The sequence below is a fragment of the Myotis davidii genome, unplaced genomic scaffold (assembly GCF_000327345.1).
Source record: "Myotis davidii unplaced genomic scaffold, ASM32734v1 scaffold18, whole genome shotgun sequence".
Taxonomy (NCBI): domain Eukaryota; kingdom Metazoa; phylum Chordata; class Mammalia; order Chiroptera; family Vespertilionidae; genus Myotis; species Myotis davidii.
In genome coordinates, this window is record NW_006292696.1 from 10,308,078 (window position 1) to 10,316,512 (window position 8,435).

An 8,435-nucleotide genomic window follows, 5' to 3' on the forward strand; every position below is an offset into this window, starting at 1 on the left:
TAAGTGGTGGCTGAAAGTTCCAGAGGTTAGCCTTCCTTGTTTGGAAACTTCCTTGCAGGAAACTTTCCACTACTTAGTAATTAGTACCCTCTAGACATCTGCTTCTGGAGGGAGTGGAGGCAGTACAAAAGCCACAGAAAGATTAAATATAATTATTATGATTTCCATTTCTGGGGCAAAGCCTCTTCATAAATAATTATGTCTTAATGCAAAACTGGCCAATTTTAAGCACTGGCCCTATCATTCATAATAATGAGTAGATTTATAACCCACAAGCTCATTAGCTATAGAAGGCTAATTAGGACTTTCGCTAAAAACACCACTATGTGAACTGCTCACTAAGGTAATCACAGCATTTTGACTCTGAAAACATCCACTTCTTACCAAGTGAACTCCATATGCACCCGCCAAGGCAAGAGTGAAGGGGTAACTACATCACCGGGAAAGAGGGTTAACAGTTCCCTATGCAATGACCCTCAGATGGAGGTTAGGTTTCTGTTTTCCTGAGGGTAAATATACTTAAACATGAGTGAATGGAAATCATGGCAGAACAAAACACTATAAAGAGCAGTGTATAGGCATGAGAAAGACCTGCAGTCTAATTCTGGCTCCATTTCCTCCCAATTAGCCTGAAACATTGAACTAAATACACCTAAAGCCTGATTCTAATCTGCACATACAATGGAAAAGAATGAATGCAGAGGCTAATTTTACTTTCTGGTTAACGAGATGTATTTATTTTATTAATTTTATACATACACTCCACTTACATGAGCCAGGCATTGTTCTAAACTCTTTAGAGTTATAATCTTCAGGGAAATGCCTTAAAGGAGGTGGCATTACTATCCTAACTTACAGTTGAAGAAACTGGACCATGTCAAGAGAATAAACAATTGGCCACACTCATACATCTAATGGTTCTCATTCCATGTGGTATGTTACAAGTTCTTCACAGGCAAATGCTAATTACAGCCAAAACATGATCACAGCCAAATGTGGATCAAGATCTTAGGTTATTTTAATTACAATTGATATGTACTATTACTGAGATGTCTGTCAGAAGAAGTAGCTACTTGAGTGATTCATGTGATGTGATTTTTTAAAGATAATTATCAATATTTAAAACTATATTATTGATTGTTTTGTTTTCTTATTTACCTCCTTTCACTATGAATAAAATTCATAAAGGCAGACTCTTCTCTGGCTTGCTCATTACTCTTTCTCTAGAATCAAGAATAAATAAATAGAGTCTCTTCTCGGTGATTTGAAGGTAGATTAATTTGAAGAAACAAACTATAAGAAAGAAAATTTGGAAATAATTAAAATAACACTGCCAAAATATCTATAATGTGAAATCTCATGAAAAGTCTAGTCACATCTATTTTAACAAAGAAAACTATATATATGAATTAATTCTTATCAACCCTACCATAATTCATCATTAATTGGTATTCCAATAACTTTTTCCCTTTGTATCATTTTAATGTATGTTATTCGCTACATTGCTTCTTGTGGTTGACTACTCTGTGTCAGCTCTGCCCCTCCTAATGATTCACCAATAATGGTAAGTCCATCCCTTTTCCAATAGTTGGTTCAAGAACAGGCTTGTAATATAATTCTCTTCAGATATAACTAGGTATTTGTTGGGTGGGAGTCATTCAGTCCCAACATATACAACTATTCATAGCAGCCTTGGAAATAGGGTGTTGCAAGATGATGCTAAAAATGTGAGATGTTGCAGGGTCTTAAAATTTACAGTGAAGAGTTTTATCTTCATCTGAAGTATAATGGGAAGCCATTGAATGGTTTTAGGATCAAATGTGTGGTTCACGAAGATCAACCTGGCTACAGTGTGGAGACTAATTTGGCGGGTAACATGTGTATGGTCATTCAACCACTGGAAGGTTACTGTAGCAGTCCAATAAAATGCAATAGTAAATTGACTATTGACAGCCACAGTTGTAGCACTCCTGAATGTAATTCGTTGGATCTGGGAGATATTTTGACAACAAAATCAACAGGACTTGTGGTGAATTGGATTTGAGGAGAGAGGGGAAAGATGTTATAAGTGACACTGTGTTCTGTGTGTATAACTAGAATTTACTAGATAAAGGTGTGGCATTCACAGAGATGGGAAAGAGTTGAAGAAAAGCAGGCTTGGGGTTGAGAGATTATATGGCATCATCACATTCTGTACGATCCTATCTTTACAAAAACAACAACAACAACAACACGAGAATATATGCTCAGGGATAGATAAGATTTTGAAGGAAAAAAAACTCAAATACTAACATTTTAAAAATAAGCACAGTGACAACAGAAAAGACTATCAGGTTATTGTCTGATCATTTTTGTATATATTTTTTTCATAATTTTTAAAAGGCTTTTTAAAAACATGTCATTCCAGTCCTTGTCATACCCAGACTAACTAATTACTACTCTGTGACTCCCGTCTGCTATCATGTACTTTCCTTTAGAACAGTTTATGAATTCCACGCCTCGCTATGTCAGGATGCCCTGCTTTGCTGCAAACCCTGGCCGGGGAAGAACTAGTTTCTTCTGGCTTCTTGAAGTGTCCCGCACAGAACCCAGTTCCATGGCTTTTTATCTACTTCCACAGTTACTTACACTGGTAACATTTGTGCAGGACTGTTCTAGGGAACAACCAGTGCTGTTTAACTTTGCATATCAGAAAGTTCTTGGCCAAAATAAAAAACACACACAAACAAAAAAAAAAAAAGAAGAAGAAAAGAGAAACTAGCAAATGAGGCTTTGGCTATGGACGGGACACGTTTATAAATTATGATGTGCTCCCAACCAGAATTTACTCCCAAGAGGCAAAGAATGGCATGCACACCCACAAATCCTCATCCCTTCCCTGGCATCCTGTCCAGCTCAGAGCAGTCTGGTAATCTACGGGCTTTCGGTAAGCTCTGCAGTGTAAGTTGGTAAATTAGCAATATGGTCTGGCTTAAGTGCATTTCACATCTGGTTAGCAACAATAATGCATGTTATGCTTCATTTATACAATATATTACACCTATTTCCACTGGTCGGTTTTACCTTTTTTTATTATTTCAATGTTATTTCAAAAGCTCAGATAAATTAATGCCTGAGCAAATGCATCCAATGGCTCATAGACTATCTGTGAAGGGACCTCCTTGAACTTTCTTTGAGTTGCTAAAGACAAAAGTAACAATTTCTATCTCCCAATAAGCCACCTTGCATTAACTATTTTCACTGTATAGAACTCTATTTAAAACCTTCAGGGTGCTTTTATGATTTAGAAGCAAACTGAAAGAAAATAAAAATAAAACCAAAGGAAGAATGGGAGATTCTAGGTACCACAAGAACCTAAGGTCAGTGAAATAACAGCACTGTCACTTCTCCTCAAGCCTAAAACATTGGCCTCTGTGCATCCCCAGGACTCTGACACAATTTAAGGCTTAGCTCTTCCAGATGATGGTTCTTCCTCAAATTCTTTCCTCAGAGAAAACACGCTGGTAAACTTTTTTTAAAATATATTTTTATTGATTTCAGAGAAGAAGAGTGAGGGAGCGAGAGATGGAAACATCAATGATGAGAGAGAATCATTGAGTAGCTGCATCCTGCATGCCTTACACTGGGGATCAAACCCACAACCCAGGCATGTGCTCTGACCAGGAATCAAACCATGACCTCCTGGTTCATAGCTCAACACTTAACCACTGAGCCATGCCAGCTGGGCAACACACTGGACAACTTCTATTATAGAAGGGGCATCTCCAGAAAAAATAAAACATGCAAATCAGATGTGCTGCTATTAATTTTCAGGAGGCCACATAGAAGAGCTGATCCCAAATTTTGGGGTCTTAAAATCCCTTTACACTCTTCAAAATTATTGAAGACCCCTAACAGCCTTTGTTTATGTGGGTTTTATCATCTATAATTAAGTTAGCCTGGCTAGAGGCTTATCAATTTCCTTAGTCTTTCCAAAGAACAAGCTTTTAGTTTCATTGACTTTCTCTATTGATTTCCTGTTTTCAAATTCAGTCCATTCATACTTATTATCTCTTCTTTTCTGTTTACTTTGGATTTAATTTGGAATTTCTTTTTCCAGTTTACTATGGTGGGTAGAGTAGTTAAGAATACAACTACTAGTACAATTTGCCGCCACTGCATTGATTTGTACTAAGGAACCAGCAATTTTACCTGCTGTTACTTTTGTACCATTATGGCAATTTCCAAACACCAAAATAGAAAATAATGTCTTAATGTTATTATTAAAATAGTTTTGATCTTGCAGCTCTCTGAAAGAATATTACAGTTCCCTAGGGGTCCAATCCCACTTTGAGAACCACTGTCTTAAAATTTACACATATAACCTTTTTATTTTGTATGCTATATTAAGATTATGTACAAAATATGGAATGGTTAATGGTCTTCACATCTTTTTGTCTAAAAATGTTTTTAGACAAAATGTATTTTCCCTCTAAGACCACAAGTGACCCTTTGGGATACCTACTCCTTACACTATTAGTTACCTCTGCTGTCACAGAAATGAAGGTAGAAATAACCAATAAAAATGCCTAATCTGGGCTTTCAGACATGAAGAAACAGATACCAAGAGAGGAAAAGTCACTAGTAGTAAGCTATAATTTCAAGTCTCCTGCTTCCTAGTCAAATCTTGTTTAATTTTTATATACAGGCCTTTACTCAACCATTTATTCTTCTCTCTTTGGTATGTATGTTTCCCTCTCTCCTTCTCCATTCTGATTCTTTTAATCAGGCACAATCCTAAATCATGCATAGCAGTATCTTTCATATATGTTTTGCTGGTTTAATCTAAAATATCTTTAAAATACAGTCTCTGTGTGGTTTGGCTACATTTAAAAGGTGTGTTCTAGCCTAAAGCATTTAAATGTGGTTTAGTTTAAATCTCTAAATGATAATGTTTCAAGAGCAAACAGAATACATATGACTCCTAATTATCTTTGCATGAATTAAAATCTTTACGGAGGACAAGTATTGCTTAAGTGTAAATAATTGCAGTGGAGAGGACATCGGTCCACCCCAGAGCACTGTCTCTGAGGAGAGCAGTGGCTCCGCCCTTCAGTGGCTGTGACCTTGCCTAAATTAAATATAACGAGTAAGAAACTACTGAGAAAGGAAAAGAGAAAGTGCAAGAAGAGAAAAATGCAATAGATCTCTTCAGTTCTAAATTACAGGTTTACTAATCTAGCTGCACCATATTGCAGATGTTTCTTAATCCTTTAAAGTGAACCAAAGCAAATTTCCTCCTACACAGAATCAAACTGTTATCTTAACCACAACATGCCCCACCACTTCCCCCTCCACCACCACCAAAAGAGATGTGAGATTATGTGGGAATCGAGCGTTGGATAAGAGCTTTTAAAACGTTCCCATCTGACATCTATGATGCCTTTAGCTATTCAAATGTGGATAATAATTCTCGTCAGTCAGTTAAGTGTGACTGAGGTCTTGATAATTAAATTTAAAAGAGCACTTCATCATAGATAAAGGACAAACTGGGTTTGAATATCTTCCCCAAAATATATTGTTACAGGGCCTTTCGCTCCATATATGTTACTGTCACTTTGAGGCACTAAAAAGAGACCTGAAATCCTTTCCCCCTATGGGAATGGACTGAACAGTTTTGGGAGAAATTATAGGAATAATAGGACTCCTTAGGAGAGTTCTTCCAGGCCAGCTTTATTGCATTCCTTATCTGTGAATGGACAGGACAATAGCAGACACTTTCTAATAAACCACAGTAAGAGAGAGAGCAAATGCTAAGTGGGAAGATTCTGCAAACAGGAATGATCACTCCAAATTGAAGACAAGGACTGACCACAACAAATGTGAATGTTTGAATATTTAGTTTTACTGAGTACAAACTGAGAGCATCACCCTGAAATCAGGACTCCACCCTATGCTATAAAATTTGGGTGAAATTAAAAGTGGAAAAGAGAAAATGTGGCAATTTATCTCCATTTTATAAAGAGCAAATCTTCTGTGGTCCGATGGTCACTTACAGTGACAGAAGCCAGAGTATTTTGGGATGAAACTAGGTCAAAGAAGCGGACAGCTGAGAGGAAGGAGTTTAAATTTATGTTCCATGTTCTAGAGACACATTCCAGAATATCAAAATGAAAATAAAGCAAGGCAGATATTAAAATGCTCCTTTTACAGGTAAGGTAAAGAGTAAATAAAAGAGATGTAAGAATTCAATAATAAAAATCACCAATGACAAAATGCATAGTTCAATTCTACAATACTCTAAACTCAGACTCCACTTCGTGAGTTACTTTATCACACTGTCAGCCCATGAAGGTTATCAGAATTTTTACTTATCTCTCTATATATCTATTACATATGTTTGATGTTAAATATGTCTATATATCTAGATAGATAGGAAAGATATACATAAAAATACAAGGGTGGGCCAAAGTAGTGGTAATACAAATAAATAATATAATAATTAATAAATAATAATACAAGATTAGTGGTAATACAAATAAATACAATAAAACAATAATTAATAAATAATAATACAAGATTAAACTGTTTCACATAACTGTAAGTGTACTTTGGCCCACTCCTTAAAGTATATACATATTTTATAGGTAAGTATATATAAAGGGAGAGACAGACAAATAAAAAAGACTTTGTAAATCTTCAAACTCGTCCCATACTTCAATTACTGAGTCAAGGGAAAAGAAATTAGGCCACAGTTCCTTTTCATTAAAATTGAGTTTGAGCTATTATATTTGGCCTAAATATGATTATCCTCTTTTCTCAAATGAGTTTGATCATTGTGTAAAAAAAAACTATGGATTTTCAGGCCTGGATCACAACCTTGAATCCATCCTGAGCACACTTTATCAAGAAATAGTGTCTGTATGAAAAATAAAGATATAATATGCTTGCATAAATACAAGAATAAAATTTAGATTCTGTGCCAATAGAAGAGCAGTAGGAAGGAGAGTGTGGAGACTTCTCTGTAACACCCAACACTGTGGCTCATAATCACTAATGGATGCCACAAAAAATGAGGCAACAGGGAACGAGGCTGACCAAAGCTTCCTGCTTAAGCAAACTGAACCAGGCCCAAGTTATACTGAAATTCCATAAGTAAAGTGGTATAAGGACACTTAAAAACAATCTGAAGTGAAATAAGACAAAGACAAATAATGTATGACCTTACTTATGTGTGGAATCTAAAAAATACCAAACTCACAGAAACAGAGAACAGATTGGTGGTTGCCAGGGGCAGGGGGTGGGAGGATAATGCACAGCATGGTGACTATAGTTAACTGTATTGTCTATTTAAAACTGCTAAGAAATACATCTTAAAAGTTGTCATTTTTTTTGCCCTATCCGGGTTGGCTCAGTGGATAGAGCGTTGGCCTACAGACTGAAAAGTCCCAGGTTCCATTCCAGTCAAGGGCACATGCCCAGTCTGGAGGCTCGATGCCCAGGTTGCGGGCTCAATCCCCAGTGGGGGGCATGCAGGAGGCAGCTGATCAAAGATTCTGTCATCATTGATGTTTCTATCTCTCTCTCCCTCTCTCCCTCTCCCTTCCTCTCTGAAATCAATAAAAATATTTTTTCAAAGAAAGATCAAATAAATTATACTTCAAACAAAAATCACCTATGAAAATACTGACCCAAAATATGGATTTTTGAAAAGTCTACATCAGGGGTGGGCAAACTTTTTGACTCGAGGGCCAGAATGGGTTCTTAAACTGGACCGGAGGGCCGGAACAAAAGCATGGATGGAGTGTTTGTGTGAACTAATATAAATTCAAAGTAAACATCATTACATAAAAGGGTACGGTCTTTTTTTTTTTTTTAGTTTTATTCATTTCAAACGGGCCGGACCCGGCCCATGGGCCGTAGTTTGCCCACGGCTGGTCTACATCATGTTCTAGTGAAAAATCATGGGTTATCTTAGAGATGTTTTCAAAAAGTTAACTTCAGAGAGACATATTCCTTTAATTTTGCCTTTGTGCTTGTCCTTGGGTGAAACAATAGACTGAAGGAACCATATGCATAATCTAGTAACCTAATTTTTATTCATGTATTTATAAATAAATACTAGAGTTTTCAACAGTGTGTCAGGCATTTGAGGTTCCCTATTGTGATTAAATAATATCTATATCCTATATGATAAAAAGATACTATGCAAATTGACCCTCACACCCTCGCATCACAAGATGGCTGCCCCCATGTTGTCACAAGATGGTCTGCAGGGGAGGGCAGTTGGGGGCGACCAGGCCTGCTAGGAAGGGCAGTTGGGGGCGATTGGGCCAACAAGGGAGCAGTTAGGTGTCAATCAGGCTGGCAGGGGAGCAATTAGGGGGTGATTAGGCTGGCAGGCAGAGAAGGTTAGGGACAATCAGGCAGGCAGCCAGGCAGGCAGGCAGGAAGAC